Below are 14,662 nucleotides of genomic sequence, written 5' to 3'. Positions count from 1 at the left end.
TGACAAATGCAATCTATAATTCAAGCAGACAGGGCACAGAATGGCCATGGAGATTAAAAAAAGAAATGGGATGGCAAAACCGCCACGTTCCCAGGAGATTTTAAAGAAGACGCACTTAAGAGAAGAGTAAGGGGACATGGAGCCCGGAGGACAAACGTACAAAGATACGAGTTTTTTCCACTTCGAAGTTATTAGCTGAAATAGAGTTTCGAGGGATGCTTCCATGATGGCAAACATCTGGATGATAAATGAACCAGAAAAAAAAAAAAAGCTGTGAATTATCCAGATGCTTCCAAATACCAGGATGTTTAAAATATCTGGACCCCTGACTAGCTCTTTTTCTCCTTTATTTGCTGTTCATATCTTTGGTCCTTTGCATGAGTTGGTGGAAAGAAAACAGAGATTCCTTATGTTGGATCATTAACTCCTCTGGGGCTCGAAGTCCCACAAGCAGTTAGCCTATGGCTACGCTTATATATTCTACGGCCAAATCAGCAATAGCAAATTAGATGTGGAAATTTCAACGACTTGAATGATAGACCAGTGTAGCAGAAGAACTATGAGATGATCCAATTTTGGTTTCTATCACAGAAAAAAAAAAATCCGTGTGATAGCTCATTTTTATTTGAGCCCTTTGCCATCCTCAGTGTGGCTACTAACCCCTGAGAAGCAAATGCTGCCCAGGTCATACTTAAAAAAAAAAAAAAAGAAAAGAAAAGAAAATTGTGATACTGGGGGGACTGTGGAGAACTTCAGTTCTCACCCCCAAATGAGAAAATGTGAGATCCAGAAAGGTCCAGAACTCACCCTGAAGTGAGCTGTGGAATTAGGGACACGTCCGACTGGTGTTTTATCATCCACTCCCTCGGGCTCTGAAGATGCCTTTCTTACATTTATTGGTTTGGGATATTGTTACATTAGCACTCTCTTCTTCCTCAAGTTGATATTTAAATAGATAAGGACGCTCCCTGTTAGTCACAGAGCCTTAGGAAGCAGCCTTTCTAAGATACAGACCTCCCGCCTCCTTACCCAGAAGTAGCAGGATCTTTAGGAAACCCATGCAATTTCACGAAGCATCCCTCCAAACCCAGTGTGCACTCTGCCACCCGACCCCTCACCTACCCAAGGACTAACGTCACAAACACATGAACTTCAAGGCCAGACGCACTGCACTAGGAACCAGCGAGTAGGAAGAGCCACAAGGACAGTGCTCCGGCCCCCAGAGCACGGCCAGGTGCCTGTGCATATGTAACACCCCGCCACCCCCAACTGCTTAAAATCCCTCAAATCACTGCATGTGACCCTTGGGGCAAGAGTAAGCTGGCAGTGGAACCGGTAACACAAAAGGACAGGTTGTGCCAGCCAGACAGCCAGGATCAGACACTAGGAAGGAAAAAACCCCACAAAACTAAGACATCTTTGAATACAAGGCAAAACCAAACACCGCACCCGCCGACAGCAACAATACAAGGCAACAGCCCCGAATCTCAGTGTGTAGCGTGGGGCACGGGAGGCGTCAGGGCAACTTAAAGATGTGGCTCTCTCCAGCGGTCACAAGGGGAGAGAAGGAATCTCAGGAATCTAAACTTCCAGACCTGGGCGTGAAAGTGCAATCCGTGTCGCTGCACAAACCTGGTGCAGGAGTGCTCTTTGATAAAGACATAAACCAAACCTTATATACTGTTTGCAGAACAGAGTCTCCCTGCCCCTAGCAGCGCCAGACGGAAAGGTTTCGCACGCTCAGAACGGGAGACAAGGCTGACAGCCGCCCCCTCCCCCCCGCCTGGTCCCGCAGACTCCCACCCTGGCTCCGAGGGGGATAATACACTACGTCATGTTCGCATCGCCTCCCTGTGAAGAGAAACATGAATAAACGGGCGATTGATCTCAGAACTTGGCAGAAACAGGTGAGCTGTAGGGGACAGCCCCAGTTTTAAATTAACAAGTGAAAACGAAAAAGATTTTCGCAACAGAAAGTGTCACAACGTCAAAATAGTAGTAGACCTCCAAGATAAAGCAGGGTATTCTTGCAAACCCTTCCAATGACCAAATCAATGGAGCATAAGGTTTTAAAAGTAGACCGAAGTCCCAGAACTAAGACAAGGCTCCAGTGTGTGTTTGGAGAGGGAGGAACCCGTTCTCACATCTGGCAAAGCATTATTTCGGCACATGGTTTTCTAAAGAAAGAAATCAAAGTTAATTGAGATCGATTTAGGGAAAAAAAAAACTTACAAAGCTAAAGATAAGGGAGACACACATCTTTTCTTCATAGCTTAAAATTCTCCTCAAAGTTAACCTTGCATAAAAAATGAGAAAGGTGGTGTGATTCAGAATATCAAAGGTTGCTTTCGTTCGCTAGAGGAGAAAGAGCCCAGAGTGAGGGAGCTTCAGGATAAACATCTCAAGAAGAGTAAAATGTAATCCACATTCTGGAAAGATGGTGCAATAAAAAAAATAATAATAAGCATGCCCCAAAGTGATTATAACTAACCCAAGAGTGCCGAACACCTAGAATTAAGGTACAGGTCAGGAAAAGGAAACACACAAAATCAATCTCTCTCTCTCTTTCATTCTCTCTCTCTCTCTCTCACACACACACACGCACGCACGCACGCCCATGTAGCCCATTTTAATAATGCGGGGAGTAAAAAGAAGCCGAAGGGTGATTTTCGGAGACCTACTTTTGCAGGAAAATCACTAGAATTAACTGCTGCTCTCCCTAAGAAAACAAGCCGCAGACGCCACAGACCAGCAGCATCTGTCCGTCCATTAGACTTAGCTATATTATGAGACGCGGGCTTCGTCATCCCTTTGGGTCGATATGAATGACAAAGGCTATTGCATAGGATTCTCCCGCCCCGGCAGCTCTGGGACTTCAAAGCGGGAGAGGCTCTGCCCAGTAGGAGTAAAACCAGAACGGAGCTCTGAACACGGGCTGGTAACCAGGAACACATGAATCCCTCAACTCCAGCTCGGCAAGGGACTTCTGGCCTTGATTGACGCTGTCCCTGCTTCCCAGCCTGCCGCCTGGCTTCCCTCCTCGTCCGTGGCCATCTCACCTACCTACCTGCCTACCTGCCAAGGTGTCGGCAGATGCCTTAGTTAACATGTATAGGTTAGGCTCTCAGAACCTTCGGCCCCGCGCGGGGCTGGGGAAACTGCTTTGGTTGCTTTATAGCAGAGAACTCAAAAAAAAGTCAAAACCTGGCAGAACCATGGCATCATAATTTAATATGCCTGCCTCTATGTTACTATAAAAAGACCTGAACTTTAGATTGGTGTGTGCTAGTGTGTGGGGGTGTTTTCTCTGTAGCTCCTGGAAAGTTGGGATAGTCCGATGTGGCAAGTGGCAGACTACCAATGTCATTTTTTACGAACTTGTGAGACACACATAAATTCTAAGCAAATTGCCCCCAAACTAACGGTGCTGCTGTGTTAGTACTCGAGTGTTTATTATTTCATATGAATACCGAATACACCAATCACATACAAGGCCCATTCCTTTGGATCTTGGTCATGGGACAACCGTTGACGGATAGTTCCAGAAAGTGGGGGAGTTCTCAATTAGATGATATTTCATAGTGTGAGACTAAAATTTGATTTATTTTCAAGGAACTACATGTGGGTACAGTGAAGGATCCAAATGCTGAGATTAAAAAGACAGTAATAAAAAGTCGAATGCACCTTGTAAAGGCACTGACATTTTCGGCAAAAGACGTCAGGGATCCTGAAGCAGATGAATTCCTTTCTGTAACAGATGAATATTTGTGAGAGGCTCCTATAGTTCCAGTACAAGAATTAGAAAACGGGGTCTGGGCTCCTATTTGCTTCAGATTTGTGACCCCCATGGTTAAAAGTTCTATATTGCTAATCCAGAGAACCCCTAGTACTTGGATTTCCCTGAAATCTGGGCTTGACGTGGAAGTGAGTCCCAGAATGAGCAGCTCTCTTTCATGGCTGGAGCCCAGTGAAGCCCACGGAGGGACACGGTCCTTCCATGGTTTTCAAAAACCCAGAAGACAGCCGGAACTCAACGTCCACAGAACTGGATTCCCAAACCCATCTCCAGCTTCCTCAAGGGTCATGTGCCTCCGATAGTTCGGAAAAACAAGTGGAAAGACTAAATGGAGCGAGCACGCTGAGTAACATGATGGTCGTGCTCTAGAAAACATTCTTAAAGACGTCGCCGCTGTCACAACATAGTGTCCGATCCAGAGAGCCCGTGTCATCTAAAATCAGGAGCCTGCCTCTTCCACGGGGCTTCTCAGCCCATTACAACCCAACACAAAGCTCGTCCTTCAACTTCTCCCACACAGAGCCAAGGAGAATTTGCGCATCACGTAACTCCACCCCTGCCAGGAGTAAGAGATCTTTTCGCCACTTACTCTGGACTCACAAACAGCTGATCCATCACAGAATACCCGGGTTGCCCTGTTCATGAAGCACTTTGCATGCATATCTTTTTTTTTTATGTTTTTTTATTATATTATATTAGTCACCATACAGTACATCCCTGGTTTCTGATGTAAAGTTCGATGATTCATTAGTTGCGTATAACACCCAGTGCACCATGCAATACGTGCCCTCCTTACTACCCATCACCGGTCTATCCCATTCCCCCACCCTCTCCCCTCTGAAGCCCTCAGTTTGTTTCTCAGAGTCCATAGTCTCTCATGCTTCATTCCCCCTTCTGATTACTATCTGTTTAAAGCCTACGTCACTGACTTTCAGATACGCCATTTTTCAGTTTCCCGGCTCTGAAATCTGGATACATCTTACAGTACGTGGCGCGCCATAGTTCATGGGCAGCACGTCTTCCTCCTCGCTGGCAGATGAGATAGTGGTTCATTTTATAACCAGTGGCATCTGAAATCTATGAAAAATGGTCATTCGGTTCTGACAATAGTCCCGTAAAGTCAGTCGTCTTTCCTGGATGAGAAAGCGGGATTGAGAAGAAGAGTGAGGTCAGTAGTGCAGACCAGACAGAAGCAGGGTCCAGGGCCCTGTGTCCTAAGGCTGCACCCTCACCGCTGCCTGGACCTTATGAGAAGGAAGGAGAGGTCTAATGGAGGTCACGTACAGAGTGCTTCCCGACCCGGTCTTGTCAGGGCCATGGAAAGAGCAGAGCTGTTATCATAGATAAGAGAGTGAACCTTCTAGAAAGAGAGGGTGTAGAAGGAAGAGGTGGGAGAGGGTGAGGCAATAAATGCCCAGAATCCCAGGATTTAGGATAGAATTGAAGTATCAGCAGAAGATGGAAATGAACCCTCTAAGTCCAACAGACTCTCCCATGAACTTAAAAGCTACACAGCCTTCAGGCCCTAGATACGTTCAGTATTTCTTACATAATCAACATAGCTGTTCTTTTCTTTGGTCAACCAGATTATTCAGACTCAAACTGATGGTCGCGTATTGGGATGCATTCATCGTGGCTGGATGCCAGACTTCCCTCAGCGAATAATACACGGGGAAAATAGGGCAGGTGGGAGCACCATTTATAAATATGCTGGACCCAATGCCACTTGGTGGCCTTAAATGGATGTCTGCAGACCTAATGGTATTGGAAAACTATTGATTAGGTTGTCTCAAGCTCAATTGTTTGTAGCTTCTCTTCGAGACAGACCCTATGCAGTGGATGCTTCTGGAAAGTCACCTCCTACTCACATTTGGGAGAGAAAAAAGCAACACAAACAGAACAGACAGTGCACGTAGGGGATACCTCCACCCCCCACCGTTCACCCAACAACCACACACCAGCTGCTCAGGAATTTCTATCCTACACGTGTGTGCTTTTGCATTCAGATAAAGCCAACATCTCACGTAATAAGAAACCTCATCTGACCAGTGTGTCTTTTCATTACGAGACAAAAAAAGTCAAATGTTAAGTTACATGGGACTTGTCAAGCTGGGCGTGAATCACGGTTGCCCTTTCTTGGTAGTCTTTTCTTTTTAACCCTTCAGTGCGGGAAACATTAAAATCGTAGATTAAATGCAGCATCTAGCTTTGTGTCACGTTTTTCTCATTTAACACGTTGCTATTTCAGTCCTTCAAAAAAATATAAAAAATCTTGGAGTAACCTCAAAGGAAAAACGCGTGTAGGCAAATGAAGTCCCTTTAAAGAGGGTACTTCTCCAGTATGGTCTTGCTGCAGCATCAGACAAGACGACAGCACACAACGCCAGCTCTGTGCTAGGAGAACGAGACATGGGCTGGAGCAGAGATATGGAGATATATCCAGATGTGTGCATATACCCTGCCACACACAGATGCACACCCATCTCTCTGTCCACAGTCCGTCTATCCACGTCTCTATCATCATCGTTACTCACAGAGCACTTGAGAGGACCTTCACATATTCCCCACCTTCCGGCACTCTCACTGGGACAGATGTTGCCTAGGTGATGCAGAAAACCTGAATTCTCTCCTTTCTGTCTTTCCCCATTTCTTCCTTTCTCGTCCTAGAAGGGTCTTTCCCTCTGCTCAGTATATCCCTTGGGAAAACACTGAGATGGAGACTGGCCCCCCTGATGACCTCCTGTCCGATTTCCCTGGTGTGCACTCGCAAGGTGTCTCCTTGGCTCTGGGCAGGCCGAGGCGGTCCCTGGGATTCTCTTTGCTCAGATACTCCTCCCCCAACTCCTGCATTTGTTAAAATGCAAGCACTTTCAGGGCAGGATCGTTTGTGCATGTGTTACTAGCATCAAAAGAGCTTCTTAACACCACATGTTTGCTGATGTTCCTATTACCCATAAAAGTCATGAAATCATATTACAGCCCCGACATAACACAATAAGTGGGGTCCCTAAATGTCTATCATATCACAACAAGACATCCACACTTAGGAGATCATTGGATTTTGCAGCCAGCGACCAGGAATCCAGAGGCTGTGTCACTGGTAATATGTCCATAGTCACCCTCATGGACCACACGACTGCAGCAGGCTATTGCCTTAAATCTGTGTAGGCAGAAACTGGGGACTCTATGTAGCTCGGAACATACAAATAAAATAAGGCTTCCTGGAAAATGAGAATTCCAAAGCAAGGAAGAAGCATTCACAGGGGCCTGGAGCTCTGCAGAAAAATTTCCAAGAAAGAGTAGTTCTATCTCACACAACGAAAATGAGATTTCAATGAACCTGGAGCGATTAGAAAGCCAGCAAACATAATTTTAAAATGACTTCTGTTTACTTGCTCGGTGATACGCAGGATGCCCTTTCGAGAATTTGAAAGGAGAGCGAAAGGAGACTATTTCTCCCAGCAAGCAAAGGGTGCACAGTTTCAGACGTGCAAGATGAGTGTGTCCCAGAGACCCACCACACAGCTCGGGGCTGGCGTGAACCACACTGTGCTGTCGACTTGAACATTGGCTACAAGGGTGCGTCTTGTGTTAAGTGTTATCACACACACACAAATAAGTAAATAAAGAGGGAGGAAGGAAACTTGTCGAGGTGATGGACGTGTTTACAGCCTGGATCGCCGTGGTGGTTTCATGGGTGGATGTCATCTCAGCCTCATGAAGTTGTAAACATTAAATACATACGGCTTTTTCCATGTCAATCAAGCCTCAATAAAAAGATTTAAAAAAACTAAAGTAACAATATGTAAGTGATGTTAATAGCTTCTTTGTTCTCCTACAAAGAAATGTATTTCTCCCCCCCCCCCCAGGCTTCTTTCCTTCTTTAGAGATGAACAAAAAGTGTGAAAACATGTGTGGAAGCATTCTGTTTGTAAGTTTGAGGTGGGAGGAAACGCAACAACACAACCACTGCCCCCTCCCCATAGACCCTCCTGCACCCTTGGCTCTGTGGGGCCTGGAGCTCCACGTTTGGTTGTGTTTTCCAAATCACCGCCATCAGAGAACACCCAGAGATGATTCGTCAAAGACTTCATCTTCTTTTTATCCAGTTTGTATTTCTAAGTAATTCATTTGAGATGAAATGTTGTCTTTTCGCTTTTTAAAGATTTTTTAAAAGATTTGTCTATTTATTTGAGAGAGAGAGGAGGGACAGAGGGAGAGAGAGAAGGAGAGAAGCAGACTCTCCGCCGGGCACAGAGCCTGATGTCATTTTCAATCCCACGACCTGTGAGATCATGACCTGAGCCGAAATCAAAAGTCGGACGCTTAACCAACTGAGCCACTCAGGCGCCCCTCTTTTCACTTTTTATAACCAAATTTGGGATAAGCATGGAGACAACCACGATGCAGGAAACAACATGGTAGAGCATAAGGGCATTGGATCTGGGGTCAGAAGACCTGAGTTTGAAGCCGGATTCTGCCCTTGCGCCCTGTGCCACCTTGGGAAATTTGGGGACCTCTTTCTGCTCCAAGTCCCAGAAGGAGCTTGCTGGGAGCTTGTTGGAGATGCAGATTCTGGTCCCCAGCGCTGCTGAATCAGAGTCCACTCTGCAATAACACCCCACGTGCACTGGGGATCTTGCATACTTGCATAGCCAAGTGCAAAGAGAGCGGCCTTACCCTTGATGGAGTCTCAATTTCTTCAACTACAAAGACAGCATTGGTAACAGCTGCCCAGCTCCCAACCAGGGATGTTAAATGGACCAAATGAGCCAGCATATGTAAAAGGTTTTTTAAACCTTAATGTTGTATTTCAATTATTATCACATTACAGAAAGTCAATGTACCTGACCTGAATTCTTCACATGGTTCAAGCAGTGGTTTGGACTATCCATTTCTAGTCATGTTGATGTGTAGGACGCAGATGCCAGAAAAGTATGATTCTCGTATGTGCAATTAGTCACCTACCTTTGTAAGCACTACATTAAAAGCCAAGTACCTTTATCTATATGGGGCAGAGAATAAGCGACCGCCTCGGCTTTTATTGTCGTTCCCGATCAGTGCTTGTTGGGTTTTTGGTTGTAATTCTACATTAGTTTGTATGATATCAATTGAATGTAAGTTTCATGTGAGAAATGATCTGGATCCTCTAGTCAAAACTGTACCTTTAACTGCTGGCAGATCCCTTGGCATGCTGTTGGTATTCTCCGTATGAGTAAATGGAGGGAGGGAGGGATGATGGATGGAGATACCCCTAGAAGAGCCCATGGCATACAGTTGATGTTCCTCTCACTCCCAAAAATGTGCTCTCTTCCAGCATGTGGGATCCCTGATGCTTTCTATTTCAACTTTCCCTAAAACCTCATGGGTTTTTAATAAACTTGTACAGGGATGTGTTTCTACAGCAGCTTGGTTAAGAAACTCAATGGGACCAAGCTATCCTGATTTTTGAAGCTTATTTGCCAGGTTGGAATGCAGGTGACTCAGGCTTCAAGAGGCACAGAGGAGCCTCAGAACAGCACCCCAGGCCCAGAGGGCGGCAGAGTCTTTTGCATTTGTCCTCTGTTGGAACAGTCCATTTCTGCACACAAAGGGCGGGATGGCCTACCATCCTTCTCATCTTCAGAAGGAGCTCCGTGAAAACAGGCTGCATTATGCTTGGCCTTTTCAAAACACACATGCGTATGCTAAAAATACAATACACTGCACATCTGGAATTGGTCTCATCCATGAATCTCTGACACATGGACTCATTGTTTTCGATAAAATTCCAAGAATTTTATTCATGAGAAACTTCTGGCACAATGGAAAACCCTGGCAAGCACAAGATAGGAGCAGCAGATGTCCCGGCCTCCGCCCACAGCGCTGCTAGCTCAGCTCATTTTCATCAGGCTTCGCTCTCGTGCCTTCAAGCTCCCAATCCAAACTCCCCATAAAAAGGAGCAGTACGGCAGCCTTACTTTAAAACCTGAATGGATGCCGTTCCATTGGTGCACCACACCAAACGGGTGTGCGAGGGCAGATTCGACATGCAGGTGTCAGGAGGGGCATATGGGGGCATAAAAGCAGTAGCAAGACCACCGGGTCACTGGTTCCAGACGCAGGTGCTCCCTCAGCGCTGCTCAGGCCTGGGGCCCTGACTCCTTATCTCCGAAACAAGGGTCTGCTCTTCTGAGGTTTCCTAAGGTCCCTTCTTGCACCAAAATGAAAGTTATTTAATTAGTGACATTCTCTTCCTGCCAGGGCCAAACTGTAAGCCCCGACCTTCTCTGTCTCCGAGCAGATGTGGAGACCTGGCCGTGGGGGAGACGTGGGGGGTGGCCCATTTATCTCCCCGGTGCTGCGGTTGCCAGAAAGGTTTAACAAGTTCAAGGTAGAGGTTAACTGTAGGCTCTGTCCACGCTGTCCCCGATTTTAATTTCCCATGTCCCGTGGCTACCTTCTTCCTTGCTTACCATGAGAGCATAGAGCTCATTTCATGTCTTCAGGTGTGGTTAGGACCTAATCTCCTGCATGGGAACTTGGGGCTGTTTGGCCCATAAGGTACAGAAGTAATAATAAAGTAGGGTTCTGCTGACCAAAGTCTGCAGAAGCCAGGACGATCGGGTGAGGGAGGGAGCACAGGTATATGAAGACCCCACGATTCACAAGGTCCAGAGACCTCCTTGCTTTCCTTTCCATCCCCACCCCCGAATAATTGTTGGCACAGCCCGCATACCATATAAAGCAGAGGCAAACATGGACACTTTCTCTCTCTTGGACACCTACTCCCACTGTGAAAGGAGCCAAGCGCTCCCCCACTGTGAGGATCCCCTCCCTGCCAAACTCCTGCTTCGGCTCTATGAGTGATGACGCTGCCCTCCCCGGGGCCGGGGGCGAAGCCTGTGCTTTGCAGAAGATTTTCCAGGACATAAATCTGCCCTGGTTGCTGCCCAGGAAGGAGACAAGTAGCCAGGGTATCATAACCTTTGTCTGTGCTCTGGGCTGAGCTCATTCTTCTCCCCTGATGTGGCATGGAGCACCGGGGAGTACCTCGTCACTGGAACACTCTTCACGCACCAACAAGCTAGCTGCCAACAAGACTTGATTTTTACAACTCTGGGAGCGCTGATCTCAAAACCTAATGCTTTTGAATTCTTCATTGTAAACTCGTCCAACAATTTCAAACGACACACATATATCATAACTAACAGTGCTCTCTTAGAGTCTAGCTTGAGCCCCTCTGGAAATTGGCCTACTTAGGAAGTCCAAATTGCTCTTTAAAACCTTGCAAAACAGCAGGTGGCCTAACAATCTTAACGAGCCTACACAAGGATCTAAACCTCAGCTCTTGGATTGCCTTCTTAATTGGGACCTCTTTACTTACTGCAACTGAACACTCATGGAGAAAGGAGAACCACTGATGTCCATGTGTACCCATTTTTCCATGCAAGAGAGGAAGTTTCCAGGGCTCAGGCCCATGTGCCCTGTTGCACAGGCCCACGCTGCACAAAGATAGCTGCTGGGTGGGTGAGGGGTGGGCACCTGCCTGCCACGCTCTACGGCCAGTGCAGAGCTAGCTGCTGTCGGAGGGGTGGGGTTTTCTGTGTTACTCACCCCCCTATTTTGCCAAACGAGCCTATGTGTATATCACACGTGGCTCTGTCTACTCAAAAAAGGTGACTTACCTGGAACAAGACATGATTTGCCTTCCCTGTCTTCTAACCCAGGAGACCCGCACTGATCAGTACCGTAAGCACAGGTGCACTTTAAATTAATTTAAAAAATAAAATGACATAGGCAGCACCATGTAGCTGGAAGTCACGGAGCCGCTTCTGTCCCCCTTGACTCTTAAAGCCGTGAGCTTCCGATCTAAGAGCGAGCAGACGGGTGCCCCTCTGAAGTCCCGGTCAAGTGGGGGCCTAGACAGGCTCCCATGGGCCCTGACGTCTGAGGCTGGCTTGTTACTAATGCAGTTGATGCCGACGCTGAATTCCCACAATCACAACGCGCTCCACCAGAACTCATCCTTCCACATGGGTCTCACTAACGTCCGCTGGCTTTTCACTCATGTTAATGTCACCACCCTTCATTTTTGCTTCCAAGCGAAAAAGTACATGTGTGTCCATGCGCTCTCGGCAGGTGGGGGTGACAAAACACAGCCATCCCTATTTACGTATTTGCTAACTCCTTAACGGATTCTCCTCTCCCGCCGGCTGCTCACACCTTGCAGTCTCGGCAGACGCTGCTCTGCTGGGCAATGAACTCTCTGCAGCGCCATCAAATCCACACGTCCAGCTTCCCTTTGCTGCCCATTCAAGTGCGGGCAACGGACAAACTCTAAAAGTCAAAATGAAGGGGTGCCTGGGTGGCTCAGTTGGTTAAGCGTCTGCCTTTGGCTCAGGTCGTGATCCTAGGGGTCCTGGGATCAAGCCCCATGTTGGGAAGTCTGTTCTCCCTCTGCCTCTGCCCCTCCCCCCAGCTTGTGCTCTCTCACGCTCACTCTCTCTCTCAAATAAATAAAATCCTTAAAATAAAATAAAATAAAATCCAAAATAAATAAGTACTTATTTGTAGAGTTAATTCGAACCTTGCTGCTCAAAGTCCGACGCTAGGACCAGCAGCATCAGCAGCTCCTGGGACCCTGCTGTGTATACTGAGTCCAAGCCCTGACCCAGAGCCTCGGAGTCCAAATCCCAATGGACAAGATTACTAAGGTGAACTACACACACAGGAAGTTCTGGGAATTGGGTCAAAATGTGGTAAGGGGTCTGGAAAGAAGGAAAAAGCAGAGCGGAATGAGGAGAGCCAGGAGGAAAGGGGGAGACTGCTGTTTTTAATATAGAGCAGTGAGCGAGGTTCTCGTGGGGGAGGCGAGGCCTGAGCAAACTTAAGGAAATGGGGGAGTGATCCCCATGGGACTCCTGGGGGCCCCGGTGTTTGAGGTGGGACACCGGGATCAGGGGCAGCAGGGAGGAAGCGCTATCAGGGGGAGGGAGAGTGTGACTCCTGGCTGAGGACGGGATCCCAGGAGGCTGAGGATGGGCAGAGCCGTGGGCAGGACCTGGTCTCCTGGGAGTGAAGGGCAACCAGGAAAATGTCTTCTTTCCCGAGATGTACTAATAGTTTTCACCTTGTAAGGGTTCTGCAAAGAAAATTCTATCTTTTAGATTGTATCATTTTTAAAACTAATTGTGATCAGAATGCACACATTATGCATGCCATGTCTACACCAAGAACCACACCTAATAAGACACGATAGCTGTCTTTTGCCCCCTGTGCGATGGGAACTTCCATGCACCCTCACATACAGAAACTCTGGGAACTCAGGATGCGTGCTTTTCATTCAGACTGGCTGTACAGGGCCGTGAGGCTTCCCTCCATCCCGGCCACCTCCTATAAAGGGGAGCCCTCAGGGAAACCAACCACTGGCAGTCAAAATGAACACCAGCACCGAAGTGTTCCCCCATCCTCGAGTCAGGGCTAACCCAGGGGGCAGACGGTGTGGGATGTGCAGGTGTTGACAGCTTTGGATGGCGAGGGCAGGTGACAGGTCTCACTTCCGATCTGCTCCCCTCACACCCCAGCGAAAGCTTCAGAGCTGGAGAAAGGATTCAGATGACCAACTATTTCCTCTTTAAACAAAAGGATACACTTGCTTTAGGACACAGGCAGTCAGAAGAACGGTTTCTACTGTGCTTGCCTATCAAGAACCCTGAATTCTCAGAGCTTTATCAGGAATGCGCCTCCTCATTGATAAAGGACGATGCCCCTCTTGCTAAGGAACCTGAATCCAATGTTAAAACTTAGCATATCATCTGTGTACTAGTTTCTTAAGGCTTCAGAACAAAGCATCCCAGATGAGGGGGCTTAAGCAACAGAATTTCTTCCCTCACAGCTCTGGAGGATAGAAGTCCAAAATCAGACTGCCAGCGAGGTTGGTTCCTTCCCAGGGCTGTGAGGGAGGGATCTGCTCCCGGCCCCTCCCCTTGGCTTGTACTCGGCTGTCTTCTCCCTGTGGCTTTACAGAGTGTATGCCTGTCCGTGTCTCGGACAAGTTTCCCCTCTTTATAAGGACACCAGCCATATAGGATTAGGGCCACCCCGATGACCTCGTCTTTCCTTGGTAACTACTGTGAAGGCCGGCTGTCTGAATAAGGTCACGTTCTGAGGTTCTGGGGATTAGGACTCTAACATGTGAATATGGGGGGCACAATTCAGCCTGTAGCAGCCTAGAAGCTCCTGGAGAGCAGAGAATATATCCGTTTCGTTCGTTGCTGTCCCCACCTGCCTAGCAGAGTGTGAGGTATCAGACTCAGCCCTATAGGTCAGCAGTTCTCAAAGTGTGTTCCAGGAACCTCCTGGGGTCCCAGCACCCTTCTAGGCAATCCCCTGCTCCATGTTGTTTTCGTAATATGTGAAGACGTTATCTGCCGTTTCCATTCTGAGCCTCTCACAGGAGTGCAGTGAAGTCCTCCAGAGGCTACAGGACATGCAATAGCAGAGAAGACTCTACACGGAGGCGGATACGAGAATCCAGCCGTCTTCTATTAAACCAGACATTAAAGAGATTTGCAAAAATACAGAACAATGCCGCTCCTCTCACTAAATATGTTTTTGGAAAATATCGTTGTAAATGTGTTCTTTACATTAACACATAATGAGTCTATTGCTGTTATTTTTAAATGAATTCATAAATAAATGTTTCAAAACAATCTGTTTTTGTTTCTAATTTGGTCAATGTCAATAGATATAATCCATAAAAACAATGGCTTCTCAGCAACATCAATTTTTAATGGTATAAAAGAGTCCTGAAGCCACAAGTTTGGGGACCATTGCTGCAGGGATTTAAACTGACCGGGACCTGGTCCATCTTCTCTGAAGTAT

General features: G+C 47.2%; 1 protein-coding gene across 5 annotated transcripts in view; it reads right to left on the bottom strand.

The window, feature by feature from the left end:
• ERG (ETS transcription factor ERG) overlaps positions 1-14,662 on the bottom strand; it is a 229,077-nt gene that overhangs the window by 55,867 nt on the left and 158,548 nt on the right. The gene's annotated exons all lie outside the window — the stretch shown is intronic.

The sequence above is a fragment of the Ursus maritimus genome, unplaced genomic scaffold, assembly GCF_017311325.1.
Source record: "Ursus maritimus isolate PB19 unplaced genomic scaffold, ASM1731132v1 scaffold_4, whole genome shotgun sequence".
NCBI classification, from domain to species: domain Eukaryota; kingdom Metazoa; phylum Chordata; class Mammalia; order Carnivora; family Ursidae; genus Ursus; species Ursus maritimus.
Note: the sequence above shows the minus strand (reverse complement) of the source record. Positions and strands in the feature narration are given on the sequence as shown.